General features: G+C 44.3%; 1 protein-coding gene across 2 annotated transcripts in view; it reads right to left on the bottom strand.

The window, feature by feature from the left end:
- The window catches only part of morn4 (MORN repeat containing 4), a 36,658-nt gene extending 20,960 nt beyond the window's left edge, over positions 1-15,698 (bottom strand). Inside the window, exon 1 of one of the 2 annotated variants that reach the window (XM_080205949.1) lies at positions 15,634-15,698. The gene's annotated coding sequence lies outside the window, so the exon portion shown is untranslated. Of the gene's footprint in view, positions 1-5,017; positions 5,129-15,633 lie in introns of those variants that run through there. The other variant, XM_080205948.1, reaches the window with a different exon arrangement.
- Between the last annotated feature and the right edge of the window lie 641 nt (positions 15,699-16,339).

Below are 16,339 nucleotides of genomic sequence, written 5' to 3'. Positions count from 1 at the left end.
CTACTTCTGCCATTCAATAAGATCATGGCTAACCCAATTGTAACCTCAATCCCACATTTCTGTCTGCCCTTGATACCCTTTCAGCCCCTTGCTAATCAAGAATCTTTCTAGCTTTGTCTTAAAGATATTCCCATTGCCTTTCATGGAAGGAAGTTCCAGCTACTCATGACCCTCAGAGAGAAAATGTTTCTCCTCATCTCCATCTATAACGAGTGACCCCTTATTTTTAAACAGTGAAACCTAGTTCTAGATTCTCCCACAAAGGGAAACATCCTCTCCACATCCACCCTGTCCAAGACTCCTCAGGTTTGCAAAGTTTTCAATCAAGTCACCTCTTACTCTTCTAAACTGTAGTGGATACAAACCTAACCTCTCCCACCTTTCCTCATAAGACAATTCACCCATTTATTGTGTTAGCCTAGTAGACCTTCTCTGAACTGCTCCTAACACAGTTACATTTTTCCTAAAATGAGACCAATAGTGTCCACCATACTCCACACGTGGTCTCATCAATGCTCTACACGGCTAAGAAGTCTCACAACACCAGGTTAAAGACCAACAAGATCCTGGCTGGACCTGTTGGACTTCAACCTGGTGTTGTGAGACCTCTTACCCCAGTCCAATGCTGGCATCTCCATGTTATGGCTGTACAAGTGAGGCATAACCTCCCTATTTTTGTAATCTATTCCCATCGCAATAAATGATAACATTCTATTTGCTTTCCTAATTACTTGCTGTACCTGCATTCTAGCCTTTTGTGTGGCATTTTGGAATATTTATCTGAAAGTATAAAATACAAGTTGCTGTTGTTATATGTTACAGCAAAGGCTGGACTTCTAACTGCCTTCGGAAATGGTCAAGCAAGCCACTCAGTTGTATGTGAGAAGGAGGCTTACCACCAAAGGGAATGAGAGATGGGCAGCAAATGCTGGCCTGCCAGCAACACTCACGCTGTGAATGTATTTTTTAAGAAGTTCATTACGTCAAAAAGGAACTGCAAGAAATTCAGGACCAAAGATTATCTGCACTAGTTTCAATTACAATCCTACATTAGAACAGTGACTATACATCATAAAGTGCTTCTTTGGCCAAGGCCATCCCCACACCTCCACTGTGCACCTTCAAACAATTGTACAACCTCAAACAGACCATTGTACACAGCAAACTACCCAGCCTTCAGGAGAACAGTGACCATGACACCACATAATCCTGCCACAGCAACTGCTGCAAGATGTGCTGGATCATCGACACTGATGCAATCGTCTCACGTGAGAACACCAAGCACCAGGTACAAGGTACATACTCTTGTGATTCGGTCAACATTGTTTACCCAATACGCTGCAGGAAAGGATGTCCCGAGAACGGTACATTGGTGAGACCATGCAGATGCTACAACAACAGATGAATGGACACCTCTCAACAATCACCAGGCAGGAGTGTTCCTTTCCTGTCAGGGAACATTTCAGCAGTCAAGGGCATTCAGACTCTGATCTTCAGGTAAGCGCTCCCCAAGACGGCCTTCATGACACACGACAATGCAGAATCGCTGAGCAGAAACCGATAGCCAAGTTCCGCACACGAGGATGGCCTCAAACGGGATCTTGGGTTCATATCACGCTATCTATAGCCCCCACAACTTACCTGAGCTTGCAAAATGTCACTAACTGTCCTGGCTGGTGGAGACAATTCACACCTCTTTAACCTGTGTTTAACCCTCTCTCCACGCACACTGTCGCACATTGTAAAGACTTAGAAATATAGAAACATAGAAAAACTATAGCACAATACAGGCCCTTCGACCACAAAGTTGTGCCGAATATGTCCCTACCTTAGGGATTACTACGCTTACCTATAACCCTCTATCTTACTAAGTTCCACGTACTTACCTAAAAGTCTCTTAAAAGACCCTATCGAATCCGCCTCCACCACTGATGCCGGCAGCCCATTCCATGCACCCACCACTCTGAGTGAAAAACTTACCCCTGACATCTCCTCTGTATCCACTCCCCAGCACCTTAAACAAGTGTCCTCTTGTGGCAACCATTTCAGCCCTAAGAAAAAGCCTCTGACTATCCACTCGATCAATACCTCTCAACATCTTATACACCTCTGTCAGGTCGCCCCTCATCCTTCATCTCGCCAAGGAGAAAAGGCTGAGCTCCCTCAACCTATCCTCGTAGGCATGCTCTCCAATCCAGGCAACATCCTTGTAAATCTCCTCTGCACCCTTTCTATGGCTTCCACATCCTTTCTGTAATGAGACAACCAGAATGGAGCACAGTACTCCAAGTGAGTCTAACCAGGATCCTATATAGCTGCAACATTATCTCTTGACTCCTAAACTCAATTCCCCGATTTGATGAAGGCCAGTATACCATACGCCTTCTTAACCACAGCTTCAACCTGCGCAGCTGTTTTAAGCGTCCTATGAACTCAGACCCCAAGATCCTTCTGATCTTCCACACTGCAAAAGTCCTATCATTAATATTATATTCTGCCACCCTATTCGACCTGCCAAAATGAACCACTTCACACTTGACTACCTGTTAAGACTTGCATTTTAACCATTATCTTGTAATTGAGTTTGTGTCTATATATGCCCTGTTTGTAAATCAAACTCTTCACTCACCTGATGAAGGGGCAATGCTCCGAAAGCTCGTGCTACCAAATAAACCTGTTGGACTTTAACCCGGAGTTGTGAGAGCACTTACCTTGGCAGCTAAGTAGCTTGAGTGGTGGTGGAAAGCACTATTTAAAGTTAATTTATCAAAAGTAGGCTTACACTGCAATGAAGTTACTGTGAAAATCCCCTAGTCGCCACATTCCAGCGCCTGTTCAGGTACACTGAGGGAGAATTTAGCATGGCCAATGCACCTGACCAGCATGTCTTTCAGACTGTGGGAAGAAACCGCAGCACCCGGAGGAAACCCATGCAGACACGGAGAGAACATGCAGATTCCACACAGACAGTGGCCCATGCTGGGAATCGAACCCAAGTCCCTGGCTCTGTAAGGCAGCAGTGCTAACCACTGCTTCATGCCACCCTCAAGTCTTTCCTTTCAGAAGGGAAAAAGAGGACGTACCTGATTTTTACCTTGCTTTGTACCTTTTCCAGAAATTCCCAGGGATTTAGTATATATATGTGCATTTGGTTTGAGAGTGTATATATTGTGGTACCTAAGATATCATTACTTAAAAAGGCTGAATGGACCAGGGGATCATGCCAGTCTTCATTTTTCATATGTTCATATCTTTTTTCTCTAGCCCCACAATGGAGACAGCTCCCAGGCCATGCATGGTGCTCAAACTGAACAAGAGAACTCCAATGATAGTGCAGTATGCTCCAGAGTCTCAGCTCAGTGTCACTAGCTCAGGTAGATGGCGAATCATTTTATGTTGCAACAAGTTTTTTTTAATGCAACTTAGAATTACATGATGGATGACCCATCAAGCAACAGCCAAATCCACAGTGAGGTGAAAGAGAATATAAAAAGAATCATTCCTATCACTAAACAGAACAGTCCAACTCCACGTAACAGCCAGAGAAAGAACTTGTGTTGTTATAGCATCTTAGGAACACCAGGTGTTTCACAACCAATAAGATAGTTTTTTTTAAGCATACTTACTGTTGTAATGTAAAAACTGTGCAGCTGACTTGCACATAGCAAATTCTCACAAACAGCAATGTGATGATGTTTAGGTCATCTGTTTTAGATCATGGTTGAAGGGTAAATATTAAGCCAGGACACCAGGGAAAACTCCCTCCTTTTCTTCACAATAGGGTCATGAGATCTTTTACACTGACGTCAGACGGCAGGTTGTGTCTTGGTGTTAATGTATCACCTGAAAGACGTCACTTCTACCAGTACACAACTTCCTGTGATCCTGGGTTACGTGCTCAAGTCTCCGAAGTGAGACTCTTCGAGGCACCCATTGAGCACTGGCTGGCATGTCAGTGTACAAATCAGCAGGATCTCACCCTCCATCCCTTACCTATGCTGAATTAATCAATCAGGGATAGGGGAAATTGATCACAGCATTTGTGGGCTGGAATGGATGGGGCAGGGTGTGCAGAAAACAGCCCAAAAAGATTCCACACAATTGCTGGCTCTGCTAGAATATGAATATTTGAGTGCACGTGTACACACACAGACAGGACCATGATCAGGCTTAACTGTGATGGCCTACATAATGTGGAGATGCCAGCATTGGACTCGGGTAAACATAGCAAGAAGTCTCACAACACCAGGTAAAGTCCAACAGGTTTATTTGGTAGCAAACGCTACAAGCTTTCGGAGCACGGCTCCTTCGCCACTCCCCTGATGAAGGAGCAGTGCTCCAAAAGCTTGTGGCGTTTGCTACCAAATGAATCTGTTGGACTTTAACCTGATGTTGTGAGACTTCTTCCAATGGCCTACGTAGCCAAATATCCAACAGACATTCAATCATATTACACTTTCATGGACAACCAGCATTCCTCAGACAGCAAGAACTCAATGTACTTTCTATACAAAAGAAAAGCATGCAGAAACAAGTTTAAAGTTTATTTATTAGTATCACAAGTAGGCTTACATTAACAATACAATGAAGTTACTCTGAAAATTCCTTAGTCACCACACTCCAGCACCTATTCAGGTCCACTGAGGGAAAATTTAGCATGGCTAATGCACCTAACCGGCATGTCTTTTGGGCTGCAGGAGGAAACTGGAGCACCAGAGAAAACCCACATAGACAGAGGGAGAATGTGCAGACTTGGCACATTCAGTCACCCAAGGTGGGAATCAAACCCGGGTCCCTGGCACAGTGAGGCAGTAGTGCTAACCACATGCCACTGTGCCACCCACACACCTTGATATGAGACTTGACAATATATTGGACAGGTGGACATAGCCCTGAATGGAGCTCCCAGCTGAGAAATCAAATTCAGAGGAGGAAAAATGCAAAAAAAACGCTCCTAACGCTGAAAGCGTACGTATAAATTCTTCCTTTTGAGTTTTGTTTAAAGATGCCTACTTACCTTGCAGTGCTAAGCAGCCTGTGGATCATGCAACAGGGAGCCAGGTTGAAGTTGGTGAATATTCAGCTCCCAGGCCCTGCCTGAGTCAGACATGTCCTCCTGACAGGGAGCTCACCCCGCAACAACACGCGCCCTCATTGGCTGCCTCGCCATCACCGGCTCCGTTACCTCGGCAACCGCCCTGGTTACCGCTGGCCGCCATCGTTGTGCGGGGCAGACAACTCGTTTATTTATTTTTAAATAATGTTTACCTGTGTAAATAGCCTGGAAATTATGTTCATTGCAGTTATTTTCCTTTGTATAATTTACTAGCCGAAAGATGAAGGATACAACCGAAAGTTTTTCCAAAAATTGCAGTGCAGGGAAAATGTCCATCTTTGTGCGTGGCATAATTCAAGGAGCTGTAAGTTTTCTGTTTTCATTGTTGATTATTTTGAAGCAAAGTTATTGAACTGTTCAATTATACACAGATCTGCTCTGTATACATAATTTAAAGTAAAATTACCTCATTTTTCCTCACGAATAATAAAATTAAATGTATTGATTGACCAACTCAATAACATCACATTAAAACTTGCAGCTCCTTTAACATGTTAGAAACATACCAGGGAGCTTTGCAGGAGCAATTTGGCACAAGGCACATCTGAAGATACAGAGCAGATCACCTAAGCTTGGATTGGTTTGAAGGCCAGGAGATGAAAGCGAGGGAATTCCAGAGATTAGGGCCCATCCAGCCTCAAACCTCGCACCTTTGTTAGACATAGATTGACAAATAACTTCACAGCACAGAAATGGGCCAGTTTGGTGTGAGCAAGTGTTTATTCGCCACTGAGCCTTCCTACCAAACCCAATATACCATTCTATGCCATTGTGTGGTCAACAAAAATCTTAAATACTATGCTATATATTTCAACTCTTCCACTTGGCAATGTGATCCACATTCCTATTATCCTGGCACAAAAATGTTTATGTTGAATTCCCTGCTGGATTTATGAGTGACTATTTATAAAACCTAGTTTTGCTCACCTCGACTTTTCTACATTTATCCGATTGAACCCCTCCATTGTTTTAAAGGTAATTTTTCAAGTCATTTTTCAGTCTTCTCTTTTCTAGAGACAAGACCATCAATCTTCCCTGATAGTTCTAACCTCTTGATTACGGCATCATCCTTTATTAAGTCCAATAACTGACTTTTCATTTGCAACGTAGAATCATAGAAACCCGACAGTGCAGAAGGAGGCCATTTGGCCCATTGAGTCTGCAATAACCACAATTCCACCCAGGCCCTATTCCCATAACCCTACATATTTACCTTGCTAATCCTCCTGACACTAAGGTGCAATTTACCATGGCCAATTCACTGACCAGCATGTCTTTGGACTGTGGGAGGAAACCGGAACACCTGGAGGAAACCCACACAGACATGGGGAGCACATGCAAACTCCACACAGTCACCCAAGGCTGCAATTGAACCCTATTCCTTGGTGCTGTGAGGCAGCAGTGCCACCGTGCCACCCACATGCCTAATCCAGACTTGCTAACTGATGAAATTTTGACCAATCTAGATTATTTTAGATCCATAGAGTTATTGCAAAAGTGTACTCAACTACGTAATGATATATGTGTAAACTTAGCAGAGAATCGCAAAATATTTGCAGTCAAGTAGTACACCATGCCATTACTCCTCCCAGACCATCCAGATCGTGTGCCATTCGTTCTTACCTTGCCATCCGTCATACATATCCATCCCATTTCTTTCATCCCACTTCTATCATCCCCTCCCATCCCCCATCAAACCCTTTTTACCTATGCCATGCCCATTATATACCTTCCATGCTACCCCCCAATTCCAATGCCATCATTCTCTCCCGTGCCACCACTTATCCCCCCTCCCATCCCCAATCCCTCCAATGAGAATAACTTTGCTTTTGGGGTCCCCTTACCTTCTGCTCTCTTGAACAACACCAACCCCCCACCACTGCTGCCACCCGACCATTGACAACTGCACATGCATCACACTGCCAATCCTCTGTGCACCCAAGTGGTGCTGTGTGTACCTGTCTCCATCCACAGAATCAAGCCACCGACCAATGAGAAAAGTGCAGGCCTGGCATAGTGGTATCATCGTGGATAGTAATCCAGAAACCCAGGGTGATGCGCTGGGGACCTAGGTTCAAATCTGACCACAGCAGATGGTGAAGTCTGAATCTAATAAAAGTTCCAATAAAAATGTCTGAAATTAAGAATCTACTGATGACCATGAAACCATTGTCAATTGTCGGAAAAACCCTTCTCATTCACTAATGTCCTCTAGGAAAGGAAATCTGACGTTCTTACCAGGTCTGGCTTACATGTGACTCCAGAGCCACAGCTCTTAAATGCCCTCTGGGATGGGCAATAAATGCTGGCCCAGCCTGCAACATCCACATTCAATTAAAAAAAAACAGAGAAAAACTGAACTGAATATATGTGATTGTTAAACATTCACAAGGGCTTACATTCACATTTCTTATGTAACATCAAAATGTGGGCAATGATGGCAAGGCTGCCTTTTGAAATAGTTGCATTTATATCCGAGCTTCTTACTTCCAATGCCATTAGGTCATGTTAAACATCACAGTTGGACCATGTCCAGAGCTGGATGAATTTAGCTGTTTTCTGGCCATTTGTCAGTGCTGCACTGCTGCCTTCAGTCACTGAACCTCACCAAAAATACTTTGGCTTTGGAAAAGATACAAAGCAGTTTCACCAGTATAATTCCGCAGTGTAAAAAGTCAAATTATGAGGACAGAAAGCATAAACATTATACTCCCCTTAGCTTGGAAGGTTGAAAGGTGATCTAACCGATATGTTTAACAAAATAACGGGATACAGAGGAACCATTTCCGCGAGTAGAGGAATGAGGGGCACAATCTTAAAATTAAAGCTAGATTACATTTTTACACAAAGTCTTGTGGAAATCTGTGACTCTCTCCCACCACCAAGAGTGTAGATATTGGCACAATGGAGATTGCCAAGACTGGGGCAGAGTGATTTTTGTTATTAAAGTTTATTTATTAGTGTCATAAGTGGGCTTACATTAATACTGCAATGGAGTTACACTCCAGCGCCTGTTCGGGTACACTGAGGAAGAATTTAGTACGGGCAATGCACCTAACCAGCATGTCTTTTGGACTGTGGGAAGAATCCAGAGCACCCAAGGAAAACCATGCAGACACGTGGAGAACGTGCAGATTCCGCAAAGAAGGGCCTCAAGCTGGGAATCGAATCCAAGTCCCTGGCACTGTGAGGCAGCAGTGCTAATCACTGTGTCACCGTGCTAAGGGTATTGAGGAATCTGAAGCAAAGGCTGGTATATAAAGTTAGGCAAATAACCTAACTGAATGGTTGAACAGGCTGGATGGAGCTATTGTTCCAATGTTCCTGAAGATTATCAGGCGTATTGGGCAACACGGCAGCACAGTGTTTAGCACTGCTGCTTCACAGCGCCAGGGACCGGGGTTCGATTCCTGGCTAGGTCATTGTCTGTGTGGAGTTTGCACATTCTCCCCATGTCTGCATGGGTTTCTCCCTGGTGCTCCAGTTTCCTCCCACAGCCTGAAACACATGCTGGTTAGGTGCATTGACCCGAACAGGCACTGGAGTGTGGCGACTAGGGGAATTTCACAGTAACTTCATTGCAGTGTTAATGTAAGCCTACTTGTGACTAATAAATAAATAAAATATTTAGAATTTGCCGTGGTGAGATGTGAACTTGCGGGGCTGAACTTTTGAGTTCTCCCCGCATCCAAATCAGGATTGGTGCAAGGGTGGAACTGGGACTCTGAAAATATTGGCACCTCCCGATGTGTGAAAATCAGGACGCCATTCCCTGTGTCGATTTTGGGGAGGCGAGCACTGGGACCAGAAAGTCTGCCCACCCCCATGAGGCATGTAGGCAATTAGGCTCTAATAATTCTTGGTCATAAGGTAAGGGGAAAACAACATGTTTACTTATGGGTAAAGACTACAAGAAGCTTGCAGCCTTGTGGGTGCAGCCAGCTCCCAAGAAGGTTCTGGAACAAGAACCCGAGCCCACCTAGGTGATGCCTCACCCTGAGCCCGATTGGTTACCTGGGTCATGTGATCCTTACTCTGAAGATTGATACTTACGGGCAATCACCACATTCTTCACTTCTAAGTCCTTTTATACAGGTGTCAATACTCAGCTTACTTGGTTCAAGATAATTAAACATTTAATACATGACTTTAGTCAATTATAAATTAAGTCTTTTGTGGGGTTTCTGAATCCTTGTGGAGTGGAGTAATTCCTCTGTCTGGGGCACTTCCACAGGATTGCTGTCAGCCGCAACCACAATGACAGGGATCTCTTCAGGCACAGGCAGCTCAATTCTATCTGTTTCCATGGAGACATTGGTTGTTCCTACCACAGAATAACCAGGTACTTTATAGTTGACAAACATTCCTAGAGAGCAATACAGATCCAGACTGGCTGCTGGGGTAACTCTCACTCTCTCAAATGATCTGTGTGTTTCTGGACAATCCTTCCTTCTGTATCCATTTGATAAGACTGGTTTTGGATACAGGGACTCATCTTGACCCACTTCCAAAATTCCTTACATACTCAGCTTCATCAAGTTAAAATGGCTGTGTTGACTGCCATGAGTTGTGGTTTGTCTTCTGACTGCTTTGGCTGTCCTGTACCCTTCCCAGCTAATTTGGAAAGCTGAAACTCCATCTTGTTCTGAGGGTTAGGGTTAGGGTTAACAACTCCAATTAACAACTCTGCTGGAGGGACTCCTGTTGTTGCATCTGGAGTCGTCCTATAGCCCAGAAGGAATTATGAGATTCTGATCTCAAGTGTCACTTTTGTCTGGTTCTTTAGAATAGACTTAAAGACTTCGGTGGTTTGTTCAGCTAGTCGTTGGATGCTGGGTGGTAAGATGCAGTCTGAATGTGCTTGATACCATTGTGGGTAGTGAAGTTCTGAACTCAGCACGTGTGAAGGCAGTCCCATTATCAAACACTATGATCTCAGGTATCCCATGGGAGAAAAAACATTGGCATAATTTCTCAACTGTAGTGTGCGACGTAGGAGACTTCACCTCACACACCTCCATCTACTTTGAATATGCATTGACATTAACCCACACATCTTTGGACAGTAAGAGTTAATTTAGCATGGCCAATCCACCTAACCTGCACATCTTTGAACTGTGGGAGGAAACCGAAGTACTCGGAAGAAATCCACGTAGACAGGGGGAGAATGTGCAAACTCCACACAGTCAGTCACCTAAGGTTGGAATTGAACCCGGGTCCTTGGGGCTATGAGGCGGAAGTGCTAGCCACTGTTTCACCAGGACTTGCAACATGTCTAAGAAATTCAATGCCATGATACTTTCACGCGGTACTAGGGGAAGTGCTAGGTCCATTGCTAAAGTTGGTGACTAAGTGTGTTCCAGGCTGATGTTTGAAGGTATATTTGTAGGCGGAGAGGGTTAATGCCCAATTCTGAATTCTTGCTGATGCCATTGATGGAATAGCCTTGTCTTCTTTAAAAAGACCCAAAAGCAGTTTGTGACCAGAAGCAATGGTGAAGTGTCTACTGTGCAAAAAGTGGTGGAATTTCTTGACACCAAAAATTACTGATAATCCTTCTCTGTCAAGTTGTGAGTAGCTTTTTTGTGGTGTGTGTCCCCTTTATGGGGCAATCTGCTGAGAGGGTCACGTGACCTATGTAACCAATCAGGAACCAAGGTGGGATTCACCCTTGCAAGCAGAGGTTAGGGTTAGGGCTTCTGTATTCAGTTTGACCCTTAAATCTGACTAGCAGCCATGAGGCTGCAAGCCTCTGTATTATAGTTATATGTAAATAAACATTCCAGTTAATATTTACCTAACTAGTGAACCAGAATTATTATACTGTTTTGGCTTCTGAGAGGGTTCTCAAGACATATCTTATTGGCTTTTCACATCCTTCCTCCATAAGTCATTTCGTACAATCAATACTCAATTTACACAGTCTAAGATAAGTGAATACTTAGTACATTTCCCAGACGCGGGAAGGAAGACTGCCCGATCTGAAGAAGAAATATAAGTGTATTCAGAGATGAGGCAGGCAAAAATCTATGTGAATCCAGAGAAGACCTCTTATTTTTCAGGGCAAGTCCAGTACCATAAGCCTTATGAGAAAAGGTGGATACTAAATTAAAGAAATTGGAAGAACTGGGCATTATCCAGCCAGTTCGGTTCATGGTATTGACAGCATCCATTGTCCCCGTTTTGAAGCTGGAAGACTGTCCGGATTTGTGGAGACCACACGTTAATAGCTAATCAGGCTGCCAAGTTGGATAAATATCCAATCCCGAAGATTGAAGAACTGTATGCAAAACTGGCTGAAAGTCAATTTTATAAAACATTGGCTATGAGTCACGCATTTCAGCAACTTGAATTAGATGACTTCCTGGGGTTATGTCATGATATGCACGCAAAGATATGTTTCAGTACATGTGCCTGGTGTGTCGCCAACATCTGCTATTTTCCAGAGGATAATGGAAAATCTGTTGCAAGGGCTGTCACGAGTTATAGTCGATCTTGATGATGTTCCTAAGACTGGATCAACAGAAGCCGAGCACCTAGCTAATTTAGAAAAGATGCTAAAGAGATTTCAAGAGGCTGGAGTTCACGTCAAGAAGGAGAAGTGGGTTTTTCAAGCCATTGAGGTTGCCTACTTGGGTTACTATGTAGGATTACACCCCATGGAAGAAGTCAAGATCAGAGCCATAAAGGGGGCACTGGCCCTCAAAAACATATCTGAACTCGTCATTTTTGGAAATGATAAATTAATATGGGCTTTTTTTCTAACTGAATTTGTCAAAGCATTAGCTCCCTTGCATCTTCTGCGAAAGAAGCACCAGTGTTGGCTTTGGAAGACGTGCCAGAAAGAAGCTTTGAAGAGAGAAAAGCAATTGCTGCATTCTTCGAACTTGTTAGCACATTTTGACCTGTCTAAGAAATTGGTGTTAAAAAAAAGAAATTGGTGCTAAGCTTTAATACCTTTCCATGTGGCATCGTGCCCCATAAGATGGTCAGAAATATTTTTTCTAGGTCGAAGGTTCAATTTCTCGGGCACAGGTTGAGAGTGAGAGGGGGAAAGTTTAAAAGGGATGTAAGGGGGAAGTTTTTCACACAGAAGGTGGTGAATGTCTGGAACGCGCTACCAGAGGAGGTGGTGGAAGCAGGTTCTATAACAATGTTCAAGAGGCATCTGGATATTTACCTGAATAGACAGAGGATAGAGGAATATGGACTATGTACAGGCAAGAAAATACTAGATTAGAAAGACATCTGTGTGGGCACAGACTTGCTGTACCATTCTTTGAGATGGCAACAGAAAGGCCAATAGGATATGTTTCGACAATCCCTTCAGAACAAGGAACAAATTAAAATTACAGCGCAGGAGCAGACCCTTCGGCCCTCCAAGCCTGCATTGGCTATGTTGACCGATTGAACTAAAATCCCCTACCCTTCCGGGACCATATCCCTTCATTCCCATCCTATTCATGTATTTGTCCAGATGCCCCTTAAAACTCACTCGTATCTGCCTCCACAACCTCTCCAGGCAGCGAGTTCCTGGCACCCACCACCCTCTAGGTAAAAAACTTGCCTTGTACGTCTCCTTCAAACCTTGCCCCTTAATCCTATGCCCCCTAGTAATTGACTCTTCCACCCTGGGAAAAAGCCTCTGACTATCCACTTTGTCCATGCCCTTCGTAATCTTGTAGATTTCTATCAGGTTGCCCCTCAACCTCCGTCGTTCCAATGAGAACAAACCAAGTTTCTTCAAACTCTCCTTATAGCTAATACTCTCCATGCCAGGCAACATCCTGGTAATTTTTTTCTGCACCCTCTCCAAAGTCTCCACATCTTTCTGGTCGTGTGGCACCAGAATTGAATTCCAAACGCCGCCTAACTAAGGTTCCATAAAGCTGCAACGTGACTTGCCAATTTTTAAACTCAATGCCCTGGCCAATGAAGACAGGCATGCCGTATGCCCTCTTGACTACTTTCTCCACCTGCGTTGCCACTTTGAGTGACTTTTGTACCTGTACAGAGAGAAATCTCACAGTACCAGCTTAAAGTCCAACGTGTTTATTTGTAGCAAATGCCCCAAGCTTTCGGAACACGCTGTTCCTTTGTCAGGTGGGTGGGAGAACTCCCACCCACCTGACGAAGAACTCCCACCCACCTGACGAAGAACTCCCACCCACCTGATGAAGAACTCCCACCCACCTGATGAAGAACTCCCACCCACCTGACGAAGAACTCCCACCCACCTGACGAAGGAACCGCGTGTCCCGAAAGCTTGAGGTGTTTGCTACAAACAAACCTGTTAGACTTTAAGCTGGTGTTGTGAGATTTCTTTCTGTTTTACCCCAGACCAATGCCAGCACCTCCACATCATGATTACCTGTGTACCCAGATCCCTCCGCCTATCAGTACTCTTGTGGGTTCTGCCATTTACTCTATCTTTCCTATCTTTATTAGACCTTCCAAAATGCATTACCTCACATTTGTCTGGATTAAACTCCATCTGCCAGCTTTTCGCCCAAGCCTCCAACCTATCTATATCCTGCTGTATCCTTTGATGGTCCTCATCGATATCTGCAAATCCACTAACCTTTGTGTCATCAGCAAACTTAGTAATCAAACCAGTTACATTTTCCTCCAAATCATTTATATATATTACAAACAGCAAAGATCCCAGCACTGATTCTTGAGGAATGCCATTTGTCATAGCCCTCCATTCAGAAATGCACCCTTCCACTGCTACCCTCTGCCTTCTTTGACCAAGCCAGTTTTGTGTCCACCTTGCCAGCTCATTTCTGATCCCATGCAACTTCACCTTCTGCACCAGCCTGCCATATGGGACCTCGTCAAATGCCATACTAAAGTCCATGTAGACAACATCCACTGCCCTACCGTCATCAATCATCTTCATCACTTCTTCGAAAAACTCGATCAAGTTAGTAAGAAATGACCTCCCCTTCACAAAACCACGTCACCTCTCGCTAATACGTCCACTTATTTCCAAGTGGGAGTAAATTCTGTCTAGAAGAATCCTCTCTAATAACTTCCCTACCACTGACGTAAAGCTCCCCAGCCCGTAATTACCTGGATTATTCTAGCTACCCTTCTTAAACAAAGGAACAACGTTGGCTATTTTCCAATGTTCAGGGACCTTCCCTGTAGCCAGTGAGGATACAAAGATTTCTCTCAAGGCCCCAGCAATTTCCTCCCTTGCCTCTCTCACTATTTTTGGGGTATATCCCATCAGGTCCTGTGGACTTGTCTATCTTAATGTTTCTCAAGAACCCCAACACCTCCTCCTTTTTGATCTCAACATGACTCAAACCAGCTATACACTCTTTCCCAGATTCATCATCCACCAAGTCCTTCTCTTTGGTGAATACTGACGCAAAGTACTCATTTAATACCTCTCCCATTTCCTCTGGCTGTACGCATAGATTCCCTCCCCTGTCCTTGAGTGGGCCAGCCCTCTCCCTGGCTACCCTTTTGCTCTTTATATATGTATAAAAAGCCATGGGATTTTCCTTAATCCTGCTGGCCAATGATTTTTCGTGATCCCTTTTAGCCCTCCTTACTCCTTGATTAATTTTCTTTCTACTTTCCTTGTATTCCACATTTGCTTCATGTATTCCCAGCCTCCTAGCTTTGACAAATGCTTCCTTTTTCTCTTTGACTAGGCTCATAATATCTCTCGTTATCCAAGGTTCCCAAAACATGCCATACTTATCCTTCATCCTTACAAGAATATGTTGGTCCTGAATCTCTATCAACTTACACTTGAAAGCCTCCCAAATGCCAGATGTTGATTTGCCCTCGAACATCTGTCCCCATCTACATTCTTCAGTTCCTGCCTAATATTGTCGTAATTAGCCTTTCCCCATTTTAGCACCATAACTTGAAGTCTACACTTTTTTTTAATCCATCAGTACCTTAAAGCTTACTGAATTGTGGTCACTGTTCTCCTACTGAAATGTCGACCACCTGGCTGGGCTCATTCCCGAATACCAGGTCCGGTATGGCCCCTTCCCTAGTAGAACTATCTACATACTGTTTCAAGAAGCCCTCCTAAATGATCTTTACAAGCTCTGCCCCATCCATGCCACTAGCGCTAAGTGAGTCCCAGTCAATAAAGAGGAAGTTAAAATCTCCCAGCACAACAACCCTGTTACTTTTACACCATGCCAAAATCTGCCTACATATCTGTTCCTCTATCTCCCGTTGGTTGTTGGGCGGCCTATTGTCCAACCCCAGCATTGTGACTACACCCTTCCTATTCCTGAACTCTACCCATATTGCCTCGCTGTATGAGCCCTCCGAAGCGTCCTCCCGGAGTACAGCTGTGATATTCTCCTTAACCAGTAGTGCAATTCCCCCACCCCTTTTATATTCCCTTCGATCCCACCTGAAACATCTGTATCCTGGGATGTTAAACTGCCAATCCTGTCCTCCCCTTAACCAAGTCTCTTTAATAGCAACAACATCATAGTTCCAAGTATTAATCCAAGCTCTAAGTTCATCTGCCTTACCTGTTACACTTCTTGCATTGAAATAAATGCACTTCAGTCCAGAAGATCTCTTTGATTAGCAAATACAACCTGTCTGCTCTTTCTCTGAGTCTTACTGGTCCTACTCTCTGGTTCCCCTTCAGTTAAATCACCTTTGCTTTGGTTCCCACCCCCCTGCTAAACTAGGTTAAATCCTCCTGAAGCTGAAACAGGATATTCTCAAGTTCAGGAAGAAGGATTATTAGTAGTTTTTGATGTCAAGAAATTCCGCCACTATTTGTAGGGTAGGCACTTAATCATTGTTTCCACAGACTCATTAAGAACCTCGTTAAAGGTGAGTTTATGAGGCTGACTGGGTCTTTCCAGAAGGCTTCCACTTTCCTGATGCAATGGGGGATGGGAGGCAGGATCAGCTGCCTGGGGGTGGGCGGCTGGGGTGCCAGCCCTCTGCACAAACCTGCAAGCCCTGCCCACCTGCCTGGTTATGGGTACAAAGACCCAGAGAGGGGTCCTTCTCCCCACCCCACCCCCAATCCGTGGTGGCCTAGCTGCTTTCTGTTATTTTCAGATATTAAATATGGTAGAGAGGGCACCTCCTAGCTGAGGTATTTTGCTTATACTGCAGTCAGGGCTTTCTGAAACTGCAAGGCCTCCAGCTTTGGGGGTCTGTCTACACCACCCTACCGACAAGGTGGAAGATAAAGCTCCTCAACCAATAATGATCATG

Source organism: Carcharhinus amblyrhynchos, chromosome 17 (genome assembly GCF_965287045.1).
Source record: "Carcharhinus amblyrhynchos chromosome 17, sCarAmb.v2.hapA, whole genome shotgun sequence".
In the NCBI taxonomy this organism is placed as follows: Eukaryota; Metazoa; Chordata; class Chondrichthyes; order Carcharhiniformes; family Carcharhinidae; genus Carcharhinus; species Carcharhinus amblyrhynchos.
Note: the sequence above shows the minus strand (reverse complement) of the source record. Positions and strands in the feature narration are given on the sequence as shown.